The sequence below is a fragment of the Eretmochelys imbricata genome, chromosome 2 (genome assembly GCF_965152235.1).
Source record: "Eretmochelys imbricata isolate rEreImb1 chromosome 2, rEreImb1.hap1, whole genome shotgun sequence".
Classification (NCBI taxonomy): domain Eukaryota; kingdom Metazoa; phylum Chordata; order Testudines; family Cheloniidae; genus Eretmochelys; species Eretmochelys imbricata.
In genome coordinates, this window is record NC_135573.1 from 33,094,785 (window position 1) to 33,109,970 (window position 15,186).

The 15,186-nt window shown below is 44.3% G+C and overlaps 1 protein-coding gene across 2 annotated transcripts in view; it reads left to right on the forward strand.

Annotated features, from left to right (window-relative positions):
* The window catches only part of RSPO2 (R-spondin 2), a 169,969-nt gene that overhangs the window by 52,196 nt on the left and 102,587 nt on the right, over positions 1-15,186 (forward strand). The gene's annotated exons all lie outside the window — the stretch shown is intronic.

Consider the following 15,186-nt stretch of genomic DNA (forward strand, 5'->3'; position numbering starts at 1 on the left):
TGGTATTTATGAACCACTGACAAGTGCGCCTAGTGCTGTACAATTGCATGGTCTCTGCTCACAGGAGCTTACAAACTAAGTTAAGTATTCATATATTTCCTCTATATGCCAGTAACTGTTTATATATATTATACAATAAAAATCTGATGGCACACAATGGCACACAATAGTTAAGAATGTGCTTATCATTTTAGTGATACCTAATATTTCTCTGGAAAATGCTGTTGCGTTTGTGTGTGTGTGTGTGTGAGAGAGAGAGAGAGAGAGAGATGCAACTTCAGATTCCAGGTGCGGAATCTATAAATTGTAAAATAGATCTTACTCAATCTTTCATTTCCCTGCACATATGTCAATACGTGCAGCTAACAGGAGGGAGGATGAAGTCCTTTCTTTCAGTTTATTTTTCTGTTCCTTGCTCTTCGCTATCTTTTTAGGCATTGCTTTGTAATAAAATTAAATGAGAGAGTGAAGACTCACACATCTCTTTGTATGTCATACTTTGTTTCTTTACCTGAGTGTCATGGATCTTCACCTTTTCAGTTTTAATGTTTCAGATAATGTTTTTATCTTCTGTAGTTTGGGTGGATATGGGTTTGGAGCTGTGTTTTTGTTGGAATGCTGTTACTTTGGATCCCTGCAGTTTTCAGGGCTTGGAAAAAGTTAAAACTTACAATAATAGACAAAGTAAACACACTATTAAAGGGGAAAACATTAAATCTCTGTTTGTTCACCTGCATGTTGGAGATGCATCTGTGCACAGCAGCAACGGAAATACTCTAGATATTAAATTGGACAAAAATAAATTTGTTTAAATGCCCGAGACTTTGTTCTGATGGGATTTATGCCCCAGATTGTTGCTGCAAACTAACTTACATTGTGGCATGTAGAATATACGTTGGGGGGCGGGGGGGGGAAGAGAGATAAACATAGATAATGACAGCTAGAATAGAGCTGTTAGTGCATGCGCCTGTGTGCGTGTAATTAAGAAATATGCTGTGACAGCCAGTGCATTTCTCAGTGATTATAGCATGTCTGTGATGTGGAAAGGCATGAGGCTGATGTCCAAGTGATTGTAACCACCCAAGAAGTGCAGTAATCCCCTAAAAATTACACAGCCTGCAGAGTCCTATGGACAGGCTCCCTCCCCATCTTTAGGATTTTTGGGTCAATGAGATGAGTTGTTGGAGGGTAGGGGGTTGTTGGTTCACCTCCAAGCAGTAACCATTGCTTTATTTAAGGCCTGAGTCTGAAGTGTGGTATATCTCTCTGGAAGGAGACCTGCTGTCTCTGCTGCACTAGAAGTGGAGCCTGGCCACTTGCATCAGGGTCCATGTATACGTGACAAATCTAAATATAATGTCAAAGGACTGTTCTCTAAATGAACCGGGGAATTTGGGAACCACTATGTCATCAGCTTTCCCTCTCCCTCTGCTCCACGTTACTCTGCCTCTTTTTTCTGCCCCCCCCTTTTCCTCCAGCTGCTCTTAAGGGCTGGTGTTTTGTTAATAGGTTCCCCCGTTATTCCCTTTCTTTTGGTTGCCAGTAGGTAGCAGAGCAGGCTCCTCCCCTTGTGGCCATGTTGATTTCCCAGCAGAGGAATGTGGCTAATGTGGCTGCATGAACTGTCAGTGGATGGGAAAAACCTCAGAGTGGCTCTATTACTTTCCTTGCCACAGAATGACTGATGACAACAGGCTTTGTGGGATATAGCATGGGTGTATGTGTGGGGGAGTGTGACTAACCTGGGAACACGGAACCTCTCTATAGCTAGCTTCCAACTTCAACAATTAGTGACGGCAGCCCTCACAAAGACTAGGGCAGGAAACTTTCAGTGTTGCCAATGCTTGTGATTTTTTCATATTTTTCCTTAAAACCCCAGCTCCTAGAGTCATGTCATTAAGTGAGAATCTGTTGTTTTTTTTAAAGATATGTTTTTAGCCCAGATAGGTGTCTAGAAAAGCTTGAAAATGAAACCTAAATCCCAGAAGCCAGATAAAAAGAACCAGTGGCATTTAACTGAGATGTGGGAGAAGCTGGGAGTGTTCAAGTCCCTGGTCTGTATCAGGATAAATACCCTAACCATTGGGCTATTGGCTACTGTCTGGTTTTGATCAGAAATTCCATTCTGGACCTGAGAAACCTAGCTGACTCATGTTTCCTCAAAACAAATACATTTATGCAAAAACGTATCTATTTAAAATATATCATCTCATGAGCTTTTTGAGGTCTGCCACATGATTTTTTTAAATGTTGGGGCACTCAACACTGTATGAATCGTTTTGGGCATTGAAAGGATACCTTTATATACAAATTCATGATTATGAAATCTTCCTTTTCACTGCAATATATACAGCATAATTTAGCAAGATAAGAGAAGATATGATGTGAGCATAAGAAGGATATGACTCTACCCTCCTACTTAAAATTATTTTTTCCTGTCTGGCAAGTATTCTACCTTTCCCCCTATATTGCCTCTCAATTCCCCCTTTTACTTGCCCCTCCTGTATAGCTGGTACAGGAACTCCTCACTTAACGTTGTAGTTATGTTCCTGAAAAATGCAACTTTAAGCAAAATGATGTTAATCAAATCCAATTTCCCCATAAGAATTAATGTAAATGAGGGGGTTAGGTTCCAGGGAAATTTTTTTCACCAGACAAAAAGACTACACACACACACACACACACACACACACACACACACTCTAAGTTTTAAACAAACATCCTGACATTAGCCCCCCCCCGACATTAGCCCCCCCCTTGCAGAGGACAAGAGCAGCACATGGCGGTGGGGGGGAAGGACAGCTGAACTGCCAGCAATTGATAGCCTGCTGGGCAGCTGTTGCACAGGGAACTTAGGGGAGCTTCTAGGGGGGAGCTGCTAGAGCGGCTGTCGGTCCACCATGGTTCCAACCACCCACCCACTAACTACAATGGGCTGCAAGTAGTGGACAAAACAAGCGACTGCAAAACAACTTTACAAGAGAGTAATGCACAACTTTAAACAATCATGTTCCTTAATTGATCAGCCATGTAACACCGTTAACCGGGACGGCTTTAAGTAAGGAGTTCTTGTACCTCCGTTGATTCCCCCCCAGGGGCATCTCTGCCAGATCCAAATTAAAAGCTGATGACTATTTATATTGCAGTAACATCCAGAAAGGGGCAAGATCCCATTGTAGTAGTTGATGTACAAAAAACTTAGGAAGAAATGGTCCCACAATCCTTGCCCCCAAAGAGTTTTCTTTCTGAAAAAGACCAAAAACAAAGGTATAGGAATCAAGGATAAAACAAAGGGGTCAGGACGACAACAGGCGCATGTCATGTGAGGTCTTTTTTGGTGGGGTACTGTCCAAAACCCTTACACACTGCTGATTCTCTCTGTTTTAAATGGTCATAACAGTCCTTTTCTAGTTATATTTTTAAGTACTTTGTTTGAATATATTTGGCACAGATATAGAATTAAAAATGTCACTACTTGGTGTCAGATCTAAGTAGAGATGGGTCCAAGCCATTACATTTAGACTTTGAGCACCCTCAAAGTTAAAGTATGTTTGGTTCTAGTGTGTGAGTACAGAACCACCTTTGCAATAGCTTTTCTTTAAATTGACATGCGAAGTACCCTCTTCTCTCTCCCCTGCAATTGAAAAACACGAGACAAATTTTTCAATGCTCTTTCATTTAAAACAGAGACTCGTGAGAACAGTCATAGAAATGATCTGTAAGAATAGAAAATACTTATCAAGTTGAAAGTAGGGAAGCGTGTGTATGTGTAAACTAACTTAAAGGAGAGGATGTTACTGCTGTGAGGAGCTTACAGTCTAAACCAGGGATCCGCAACCTTTGGCACGCGGCCCGTCCCGGAAATCCGCTGACGGGATGCAACAGTTTGTTTACCTGCAGCATCCACAGGTTTCCCGCGGTTTGCCGTCCCCAGCCAGTGGGGGCTAGGGGAAGTGGTGCGGGCCGAGGGATGTGCTGGCTGCTGCTTCCCGCAGCCCTCATTGGCCTGGAACGGCGAACCGCGGCCAGTGGGAGCTGTGATCAGCCAAACCTGTGGATGCTGCAGGTAAACAAACTGTCCTGGCCCGCCAGTGAATTTCCCTGACCGGCCGCATGCCAAAGGTTACCAATCCCTGATCTAAATAGTAGGGTTGCCAACTTTCTAATGGTACAAAACTGAACACCTTTGCCCTGCCCTGCCTCTGCCCCAAGGCCCCACCCCTTCTCTGAGGCCCATCCCCCCTCTCTCCATCACTTGCTCTCTCCACCCTCACTCACTTTCACCGGGCTGGGGCAGGGGGTTGGAGTGCAGGCTCTGGAGTGGGACTGGGGATGAGCGGTTTGCTGTGCAGGAGAGGGCTACAGACTGAGGCCAAGCGGCTTCCAGGATCTCATGGATCCTGGAAGCCACTGGCATGTCTCTTCTCCAGCTCCTAGGCAGAGGGGCCAGGGGGCTCTGTGCGCTGCCATACCCGCATGTGCCACTACTTCAGCTCCCATTGGCCGTGGTTCCCAGCCTATGAGAGCTGCGGAGTCAGTGCTGGGGGTGGGGCAGCGCGCGGAGTCCCTGGGGCCGCCCCTGCACCTAGGAACTGGACATGCTTGAAAACCGGATGCCTGGCAACTTTACTAAACAGACAACCAGTGCGAGAATGCGCTGAGAGACCCAGAAGATGGTACTAACTTAGATCACGTGTGAGTTTTAGTTTTGTTTTATGATTAAGTGCTTGGACCCTGGAGAGGATGCACATATAAGGTGAGGTGGTGGCCTTGGCGGGGGGGATTAGGAGGCAGATGGGAGGGGGCAGTGGGCTGAGAAGAGGGGTGGGGCAAATATGGGATGTGCAAGTAACACCTGTGCAGCTCCACTAATTAGGTGGGTGGCTCTTCATTTTCTCGTGCGCAGCCGTCCAGGCCGCACACCTTAGAGGGCACTATCTGCGGACCACCTGAATGGAGCTCAGTTTGAGAACCTGTGGACTAGGATAGAATTGTGATTGTTCTGTTTTATGGGGAGTTGAAAGGAGACAATAGATGCAGTAAGACTCAGTATCGTTTCCCAAGAAATTGCCCCCATGAGTAAAAATTCAGCAGCAGTAGCAGCAACAAAAGTTGGTGAAAACAAGCTTTGTGACACACAAATCACAGTGCCCCATTGTATACAAAACACTTGTAAACTGTATTCAGTCACTTAACACCAAGGCAGGCATTCTGTTTAGGTCAGCAGTTCTTAAACACTTTCATAGAGTTAACTATCTCTTTCAATATAAAGATTATAACACATAGCAATAAAAGAATGGCCATACTGGATCAGACCAGTGGTCCACATAGCCCAGTATCCTGTCTTCCAACAGTGACCAATGCCAGATGCTTCAGAGGGAATGAAAAGATCAGGGCAATTATCGAGTGATCCATCCCGTCATCCATTCCCAGCTTCTGGCAGTTAGAAGCTTAGGACACCCAGAGCATGTGGTTGCATCCTTGACCATCTTGGTTAATAGCCATTAATGAATCTATCCTCCATGAATTTATCCAGTTTTTTTGAACCCTGTTATAGTCTTGGCCTTCACAACATCCTCTTGCAAAGAGTTCCACAGGTTGACTGTGCATTGTACTTCTTTTTGTTTGTTTCAAACCTGCTGCTTATTAATTTCATTGGGTGACCCCCCTGGTTCTTGTGTTATGTGAAGGGGTAAACAACACTTCTTTATTCACTTTCTCCACACTAGTCACAATTTCATAGACCTCTATCATATCCCCACTGAGTTGTCTCTTTTCCAAGCTGAAAAGTCCCAGTTTTATTAATTTCTCCTCATCTGGAAGCTGTTTCATAACCTTAATCATTTTTTTTTGCCTTTCTCTGTGCCTTTTCGAATTCTAATATATCTTTTTTTAGACCCCCATCATTGTGTATGTATAGTTGGGATTATATTTTCCAATGTGCATTACTTTGCATTTATCAACCTTGAATTTCATCTGCCATTTTGTTGCCCAGTCACCCAGTTTTGTGAGGTCCATTTGTAACTCTTCGCAGTCTGCTCTGGATTTAACTGTGTTGAGTAGTTTTGTATCATCTACAGATTTTGCAACCTCACTGTTTACCCCTTTCTCCAGATCATTTATGAAAACGTTGAACAGGCCCCAGTGGGGGACAACACCATTTACCTCTCTCCATTCTAAAAACTGGCCATTTATTTCTACCCTTTGTTTCCTATCTTTTAGCCAGTTACTGATCCATGAGAGGACTTTCCCTCTTATCCCCTGATTGCTTACTGTGCTTAAGAACCTTTGATGAGGGATCTTTTCAAAGGCTTTTCCAAGTACACTATATCCACAGGATCACCCTTGTCCACGTTTGTTGAATGCCTCAAAGAATTCTAATATATTGGTGAGGCTTTCCCTTTACAAAAGCCATGTCGACTCTTCCCCAACAAATTATGTTCATTTATGTGTCTGGTAATTGTTTACTATAGTTTCACCCAATTTGCCTGGCACTGAAATTATGCTTACTGGCCTGTAATTGTCAGGATGTCCTCTGGAGCCTTTTTTAAAAATTGGCATCACATTAGCGATCCTCCAGTTCTCTGGTACAGAAGCTCATTTAAATGATAGCTTACGTTCCACAGTTATCAGAGTAGCTCTGTTAGTCTGTATCAGCAAAAACAATGAGGAGTCCTTGTAGCAAAAATGTTAGTCTCTAAGGTGCCACAAGTACTCCTTGTTATTTATCCCACAGTTAGTAGTTCTGCAATTTCACATTTGAGTTCCTTCAGAATTTTTGGGTCAATACCATCTGGTCCTCGTGACTTAATTTTGTTTAATCCTTTCCACATAGGCTCCTCCTTTTCCCAAAAGTTCCCCAGTTCCTAATAAACCTAAACCCCTCTTCTTTACACCGTCATCTCATCCACGCATTGAGACCCTACAGTTCTGCCTGTCTAACTGGCCCTGCACGGGGAACTGGAAGCATTTCAGAGAATGCTACCATAGAGAACTTTAGTCTGGACTTCAGTCTCTTACCTAGCAGCCTAAATTTGCCCCCCCTAGGACCTCTATCTTCGTACTTATGTGTACCACAACCACTGACTCCTTCTCAGCACTGCACGTAAGCCTGTCTAGTAACTCAGTGATCACAGGTTTCAGAGTAACAGCCGCATTAGTCTGTATTCGCAAAAAGAAAAGGAGTACTTGTGGCACCTTAGAGACTAACCAATTTATCCGATGAAGTGAGCTGTAGCTCACGAAAGCTTATGCTCAAATAAATTGGTTAGTCTCTAAGGTACCACAAGTACTCCTTTTCTTTCAGTGATCACAGTTCTTCTGGTGATCAAAGCCAACTCTCTATATTTTTAATGATTGAATCTCCCATGACTATTACCTATCTCTTCCTAATAACTGGGATTCACTCCCATGGAGAAGTATCCTCAGTCCAAGAGAATACAATGACATCATCTGGAAGGAGGGGTTCAACTATGGGATCATTTCCCTCCGTTCTTGTTTTATGTTCTCCTTTGCTGAGACTTTCATCCTCCTCAACAGCACAGAGGCTGTCAGACTGTGGGGCGGTGGGACCACTCTGCTGTGTCCTGGAAAGTCTTATCTATATATCTCTCTGTCTCCCTTAGCTCTTGCAATTCAGCCACTCTGGTCTCCAGAACTTGTACTCTGCCTCTAAAGGTAGTGTAGTGTAATCATACATGCAACATTCAGTGTAATAAACTGGATAGCCCCCACTCTGCTGCTGGACTTTTGCTTGCATTCTTTTTGCTCCTGCAGATATTTTTTTTGGGGGGGGAAGGGGCTAAATTCAGAGAATGTTAAACAGGTGTATCTGGCTCTCACAGTTCTCTAGAACTCCCTCTCAAAACCCTGTTAGCTTCTCCTGGCTGCTTGCGCCTCTGGTATCTTAGGAGCTGGCTTTTTAAACCCCTGTTCTCCATAGGTAGCCCTGCCCCCTAGTTAACAGTTAATGGATACTAAAGGGATTAGGGATCAAAGTTTCCTTTAGCAGCTCTCAGCTGTGCCTAGCAGACTGCTTTCCTTCCCATTTACTGTTGTGTAACCCTGCAGCAAAAGCTTATGTGGGGAAAAAGTTGGGAAAATATTTAAATGTATCTTAATATAACCTAGAAGCTGAGAGCAAGAAGGAGACTGAGCACCATTTGACTTGCATACACTTCAAAGATCACCAAAAGTCCATGGACTAGTTTGATAATCATTGATTTAGGTGGTAACAAACATTTCATCTCTACACCATAGAATCATAGAATATCAGAGTTGGAAGGGACCTTAGGAGATCATCTAGTCCAAACCCCTGCTCAAAGCAGGACCAATCCCCAACTAAATCATCCCAGCCAGGGCTTTGTCAAGCCTGACCTTAAAAACCTCTAAGGAAGGAGATTCTACCACCTCCCTAGGTAATGCATTCCAGTGCTTCATCACCCTCTTAGTGAAATTTTTTTTCCTAATATCCAACCTAAACCTCCCCCACTGCAACTTAAGACCATTACTCCTTGTTCTGTCATCTGCTACCACTGAGAACAGTCTAGATCCATCCTCTTTGGAACCCCCTTTCAGGGAGTTGAACGCAGCTATCAAATCCCCCCTCATTCTTCTCTTCCGCAGACTAAACAATCCCAGTTCCCTCAGCCTCTCCTCATAAATCATGTGTTCCAGACCCCTAATCATTTTTGTTGCCCTCTGCTGGACTCTTTCCAGTTTTTCCACATCCTTCTTGTAGTGTGGGGCCCAAAACTGGACACAGTACTCCAGATGAGGCCTCACCAATGTCGAATAGAGGGGAACGATCACATCCCTCGATCTGCTGGCAATGCCCCTACTTATGCAGCCCAAAATGCCGTTAGCCTTCTTGGCAACGAGGGCACACTGACTCATATCCAGCTTCTCATCCACTGTAACCCCTAGGTCCTTTTCTGCAGAACTGCTGCCTAGCCATTCGGTCCCTAGTCTGTAGCGGTGCATGGGATTCTTCCATTGTAAGTGCAGGACTCTGCATTTGTCCTTGTTGAACCTCAGAAGATTTCTTTTGGCCCAATCCTCTAATTTGTCTAGGTCCCTCTGTATCCTATCCCTACCCTCCAGCGTATCTACCTCTCCTCCCAGTTTAGTGTCATCTGCAAACTTGCTGAGGGTGCAATCCCCACCATCCTCCAGATCATTAATGAAGATATTGAACAAAACCGGCCCCAGGACCGACCCTTGGGGCACTCCACTTGATACTGGCTGCCAACTAGACATGGAGCCATTGATCACTACCCATTGAGCCCAACGATCTAGCCAGCTTTCTATCCACCTTATAGTCCATTCATCCAGCCCATACTATTTTAGCTTGCTGGCAAGAATACTGTGGGAGTCTGTATCTAAAGCTTTGCTAAAGTCAAGGAATAGCACATCCACTGCTTTCCCCTCATCCACAGAACCAATTCTCATCATAGAAGGCAATTAGATTAGTCAGGCATGACTTCCCCTTGGTGAATCCATGCTGACTGTTCCTGATCACTTTCCTCTCTTCTAAGTGCTTCAGAATTGATTCCTTGAGGACCTGCTCCATGATTTTTCCAGGAACTGAGGTGAGGCTGACTGGCCTGTAGTTCCGCAGATCCTCCTCCTTCCCTTTTTTAAAGATGGGCACTACATTAGCTTTTTTCCAGTCATCCAGGACCTCCCCCGATCGCCATGAGTTTTCAAAGATAATGGCTCATGGCTCTGCAATCACATCTGCCAACTCCTTTAGCACCCTCGGATGCAGTGCATCCAGCCCCTTGAACTTGTGCTCGTCCAGCTTTTGTAAATAGTCCTGAACCACTTCTTTCTCCACACAGGGCTGGTAACCTCCTCCCCATGCTGTGCTGCCCAGTGCAGTAGTCTGGGAGCTGACCTTGTTCGTGAAGACAGAGGCAAAAAAAGCATTGAGTACATTAGCTTTTTCCACATCCTCTGTCACTAGGTTGCCTCCCTCATTCAGTAAGGGGCCCACACTTTCCTTGACTTTCTTCTTGTTGCTAACATACCTGAAGAAACCCTTCTTGTTGCTCTTAACATCTCTTGCTAGCTGCAACTCCAAGTGTGATTTGGCCTTCCTGATTTCACTCCTGCATGCCTGAGCAATATTTTTGTACTCCTCCCTGGTCATTTGTCCAATCTTCCACTTCTTGTAAGCTTCTTTTTTGTGTTTAAGATCAGCAAGGATTTCACTGTTAAGCCAATCTGGTCGCCTGCCATATTCACTATTCTTTCTACACATCAGGATGGTTTGTCCCTGTAACCTCAATAAGGATTCTTTAAAATACAGCCAGCTCTCCTGGACTCCTTTCCCCCCTCATGTTATTCTCCCAGGGGATCCTGCCCATCAGTTCCCTGAGGGAGTCAAAGTCTACTTTTCTGAAGTCCAGGGTCCGTATTCTGCTGCTCTTCCTTGTGTCACGATCCTGAACTCAACCATCTCATGGTCACTGCCTCTCAGGTTCCCATCCACTTTTGCTTCCCCTACTAATTCTTCCTGATTTGTGAGCAGCAAGTCTGCCCCTAGTTGGGTCCTCCAGCACTCGCACCAGGAAATTGTCCCCTACATTTTCCAAAAACTTCCCGGATTGTCTGTGCACCACTGTATTGCTCTCCCAGCAGATATCAGGGTGATTGAAGTCTCCAATGAAAACCAGGGCCTGTGATCTAGTAACTTCCGTTAGTTGCTGGAAGAAAGCCTCATCCACCTCATCCCCCTGGTCCAGTGGTCTATAGCAGACTCCCACCACGACATCACCCTTGTTGCTCACACTTCCTAACTTAATCCAGAGACTCTCAGGTTTTTCTGCAGTTTCATACCGGAGCTCTGAGTAGTCACACTGCTCTCTTACATACAGTGCAACTCCCCCACCTTTTCTGCCCTGCCTGTCGTTCCTGAACAGTTTATTTCCATCCATGACAGTACTCCAGTCATGTGAGTTATCCCACCAAGTCTCTGTTATTCCAATCACATCATAATTCCTTGACTGTGCCAGGACTTCCAGTTCTCCCTGCCTTTTTCCCAGGCTTCTTGCATTTGTGTATAGGCACTTGAGATAACTTGCTGATCGTCCCTCTTTCTCAGTATGAGGCAGGAGCCCTCTCCTCTTGCGCTCTCCTGCTTGTGCTTCCTCCTGGTATCCCACATCCCCACTTACCTCAAGGGCTTTGGTCTCCTTCCCCGGTGAACCTAGTTTAAAGCCCTCCTCACTAGGTTAGCCAGCCTGCTTCCGAAGATGTTCTTCCCTCTCTTCGTTAGGTGGAGCCCGTCTCTGCCTAGCAATCCTCCTTCTTGAAACATCATCCCATGGTCAAAGAATCCAAAGCCTTCTCTCCAACACCACCTGCATAGCTATTCGTTGACTTCCATGATTTGATGGTCTCTACCCAGGGCTTTTCCTTCCACGGGGAGGATGGATGAGAACACCACTTGCGGCTCAAACTCCTTTATCATTCTTCCCAGAGCCGTGCACTCTGCAGTGATCCGCTCAAGGTCATTCTTGGCAGTATCATTGGTGCCCACATGGAGAAATAGGAAGGGGTAGCAATCAGAGGGCTTGATGAGTCTTGGCAGTCTCTCCGTCACATTGTGAATCGTAGCTGCTGGCAAGCAGCAGACTTCTCAGTTTTCCCGGTCAGGGCGGCAGATAGATGACTCAGTCCCCCAAGAAGAGAGTCCCCGACCACCACCACCCGCCTCCTTCTCTTGGGAGCAGTGGTCGTGGAACTCCCTTCCCTAAGACAGTGTATCTCATGCCTTCCAATCGGCAGAGTCTCCTTCTGCTCCCTTCCCTCAGATGTATCATCTAGTCCACTCTCCGCAGTAGTACCTGTGGAGAGAACATGAAAACGAACATCTCCCATCTGAGGATCTTAATGCAGTTTACAAATGCTAATGAACTCAGCCTTACAACAATCTTGTGAGATAAGAAATATGAGCACAGAGAGTTGACTTGCCCTGCCCAGGGTCACTCATGACTGAAAGTCATGAGACCTGGCTCTGATCCTTTCTCTCCTGTCTCCTACCCACCAGATCACCTTAAAGAACCAAATGCTCTGCTAGTTGCCTTCTTGCAACTGTGTACAACATATGAGTGGAGTGCTGTGGTTCTGTCTGGTGCTATTTGGAAGTATGTGCGGGAGGGCAGAAGACAGCGAGGGGGGAATGTGGTGTGCAGATGTGGGAGAGTGAGAGTAAAGCTTATCAGCTACTGGTTCCAGGGCTGTAAGGGTTTTTTCATCTGTTGGTGAAGTCCACCATTGAACAATTTCTATTAATCCTTCTCATAGGATAAAAGTACCTAAGCACATTATGGCTGGGTGTGGGTATTTTTCATTTTAAAAATTATGGCAATTTAATGTAATCCTCATGCTCCTGGCAAGTTGCCATCGTAGTCTGCTGTGCTGAAAAACGTTTGACACCCCAAAAATCTTTTCCTTCTTTCGCATAATGTTTCTCTTTGCTTTCAGTAAGCCAGGTTTGAACTGGCAAATTTCAGTTAAAGCCTGTGGCCAATTTAATATTTAAAATAGACTTTTCAAGACATTCTCATTTCAGAAGCCTCTAAAGCCATCCTTCCTCTGCTAACCTGCTGTGTTGAATCAGTGCCTGGGAAATAATTTGACAGAGGGTGGTGTTTTTTGTGCAGCTGGAAAGAGGTAGTGATGAAAGCTGGCATGGAGGTAGGAATAGTGCAATAAAGGCATTTCAGAATCATTCTCCTAAGCTGTGTAAGGAGTAGAGATTGAGAACAAGAGGAAGTAGACGTCCATTCGGTCATATGATGCCTTCTTTTGGCATTTAGGCAGGAACTGAGTTGCTAGATTTATTGCACCATCATTTTTATTGTAGAAAAAAGAACATAAATCTGATAAAGACACAGCGGTTGGTAGTGACCTAGAATTGTTACTCTCTGAAAGTTGTTTCCTGGCCCATGTGGAGATAAATTGGTTTCAGCCCACTCTGAATAGTAATTAGGAAGGCCAAAAAAGAATTTGAAGAACGGTGAGCCAAAGACTCAAAAAGTAACAGCAAAAATGTTTTTAAGTACATCAGAAGCAGGAAGCCTGCTAAATAATCAGTGGGGGCAGTGGACGATGGAGATGGTAAAGGAGCACTTAAGAGGGATAAGGCCATTGTGGAGAAACTAAATGAATTCTTTGCATTGGCCTGTGAGGGATGATTCCCCAACTTGAGCCATTCTTTTTTAGGAGGACAAATCTGAGAAACTGCCCCAGATTGAGATTTCATTAGAGGAGGTTTTGGAGCAATTTGATAAATTAAACAGTAATAGGTCACCAGGGCCAGATGGTATTGATCCAAGAGTTATGAAGGAACTCAAATAGGAAATTGCAGAACTACTGACTGTGGTACATAATCTACCACGTAAATCAGCTTCTGTACCAGATGACTAATGAGCTACTAATTTAAAAAAAAACAACACTTCAGAGGCAATCCTGGCAATTACAGGCTGGTAAGCCTAACGTTAGTACCAGGCAAACTGGTCGAAACTATAGTAAAGAATGGAATCATCAGACACATAGATGAACATGATTTGTTGGGTAAGAGTTAACATGGTTTTTGTAAAGGGAAACCATGCCTCACTAATCTACTGGAATTCTTTGAGGGGGTCAACAAGCATGTGGACAAGGGGGATTGAGTGGATATAGTGTACTTAGATTTTCAGAAAGCCTTTGACAAGGTCCATCACCAAAGGCTCTTAAGCAAAGAAAGCTGTCATGGGATAAGAGGGAAGGTCCTCTCATGGGTCAGTAACTGGCTAAAAGACAGGAAACAAAGGATAGGAATAAATTATCAGTTTTAAGAATGAAGAGAGGTAAATAGTGGTGTCTTCCAGGGGTCTTTACGGGACCAGTCCTATTCAATGTATTCATAACTGATCTGGAGAAAGGGGTAAACAGTGAGGTGGAGAAATTTGTAGATGATACAAACCTACAAGATAATTAAATCCAAAGCAGACTGCAATGAGTTACAAAGGCCCTCACAAAACAGGGTGACTGGCAACAAAATGGGAGATGAAATTCAATGTTGATAAATGCAAAGTAATGCGCATAGAAAAACATAATCCCAACTTTCAGAGTAACAGCCGTGTTAGTCTGTATTCGCAAAAAGAAAAGGAGTACTTGTGGCACCTTAGAGACTAACCAGTTTATTTGAGCATGAGCTTTCGTGAGCTACAGCTCACTTCATCAGATACATACCGTGGAAACTGCAGCAGACTTTATATATACACAGAGAATATGAAACAATACCTCCTCCCACCCCACTGTCCTGCTGGTAATAGCTTATTCCCAACTGTACATATGAAATTATGGGGGTCTAAATGAGCTGTTACCACTCAAGAAAGAGATCTGGGAGTCATGGTGAATAGTTCTCTGAAAATACCCACTCAATGTGCAGCGGCAGTCAAAAAAGTAAACAATGTGGAGAATCATTAGGAAAGGGATAGATAATATGACACATAATATATGGCCTCTATATAAACGCAAACTATGCTCACATCTTGAATACTGCATGCAGATTTGATTGCCCCATCTCAAAACAGATATACTGGAATTGGAAAAGGTACAGAAAAGGGCAACAAAAATTATTAGGGCTATGAAATGGCTGCCATATGGAGGAGAGATTAAGAAGACTGGGACTGTTCAGCTTGGAAAAGAGATAACTAAGGGGAGGATATAATAGAGGTCTATAAAATCATGACTGATGTGGATAAAGTAAATAAGGAAGTGTTATTTACTCCTTCGCATAACAGAAAAACTAGGGGTCACCAAATGAAATAAATAGGCAGCAGGTTTAAAACAAAAGGAAGTACAACTTCACACAATGCAGTCAATCTGTGGAATTCTCTGCCAGAGGCTGTTGTGAAGGCCAAGACTGTAACAGGGTTCAAAAAAGAACTAGATAAGTTCATGGAGGATAGGTCCATCAATGCCTATTAACCAGGGTGGGCAGGGATGGTGTCCCCTGGCCTCTGTTTGCCAGAAGCTGGGAATGGGTGACAGGGGATGGATCACTTGATGATTACCTGTTCTGTTCATTCCCTCTGAAGCACCTGGCATTGGCTACTGTTGGAAGAGAGGCTATTGGGTTAGACTGACCTTTGGTCTGACCCAGTATGGCTGTTATGTTCTTAGATATTC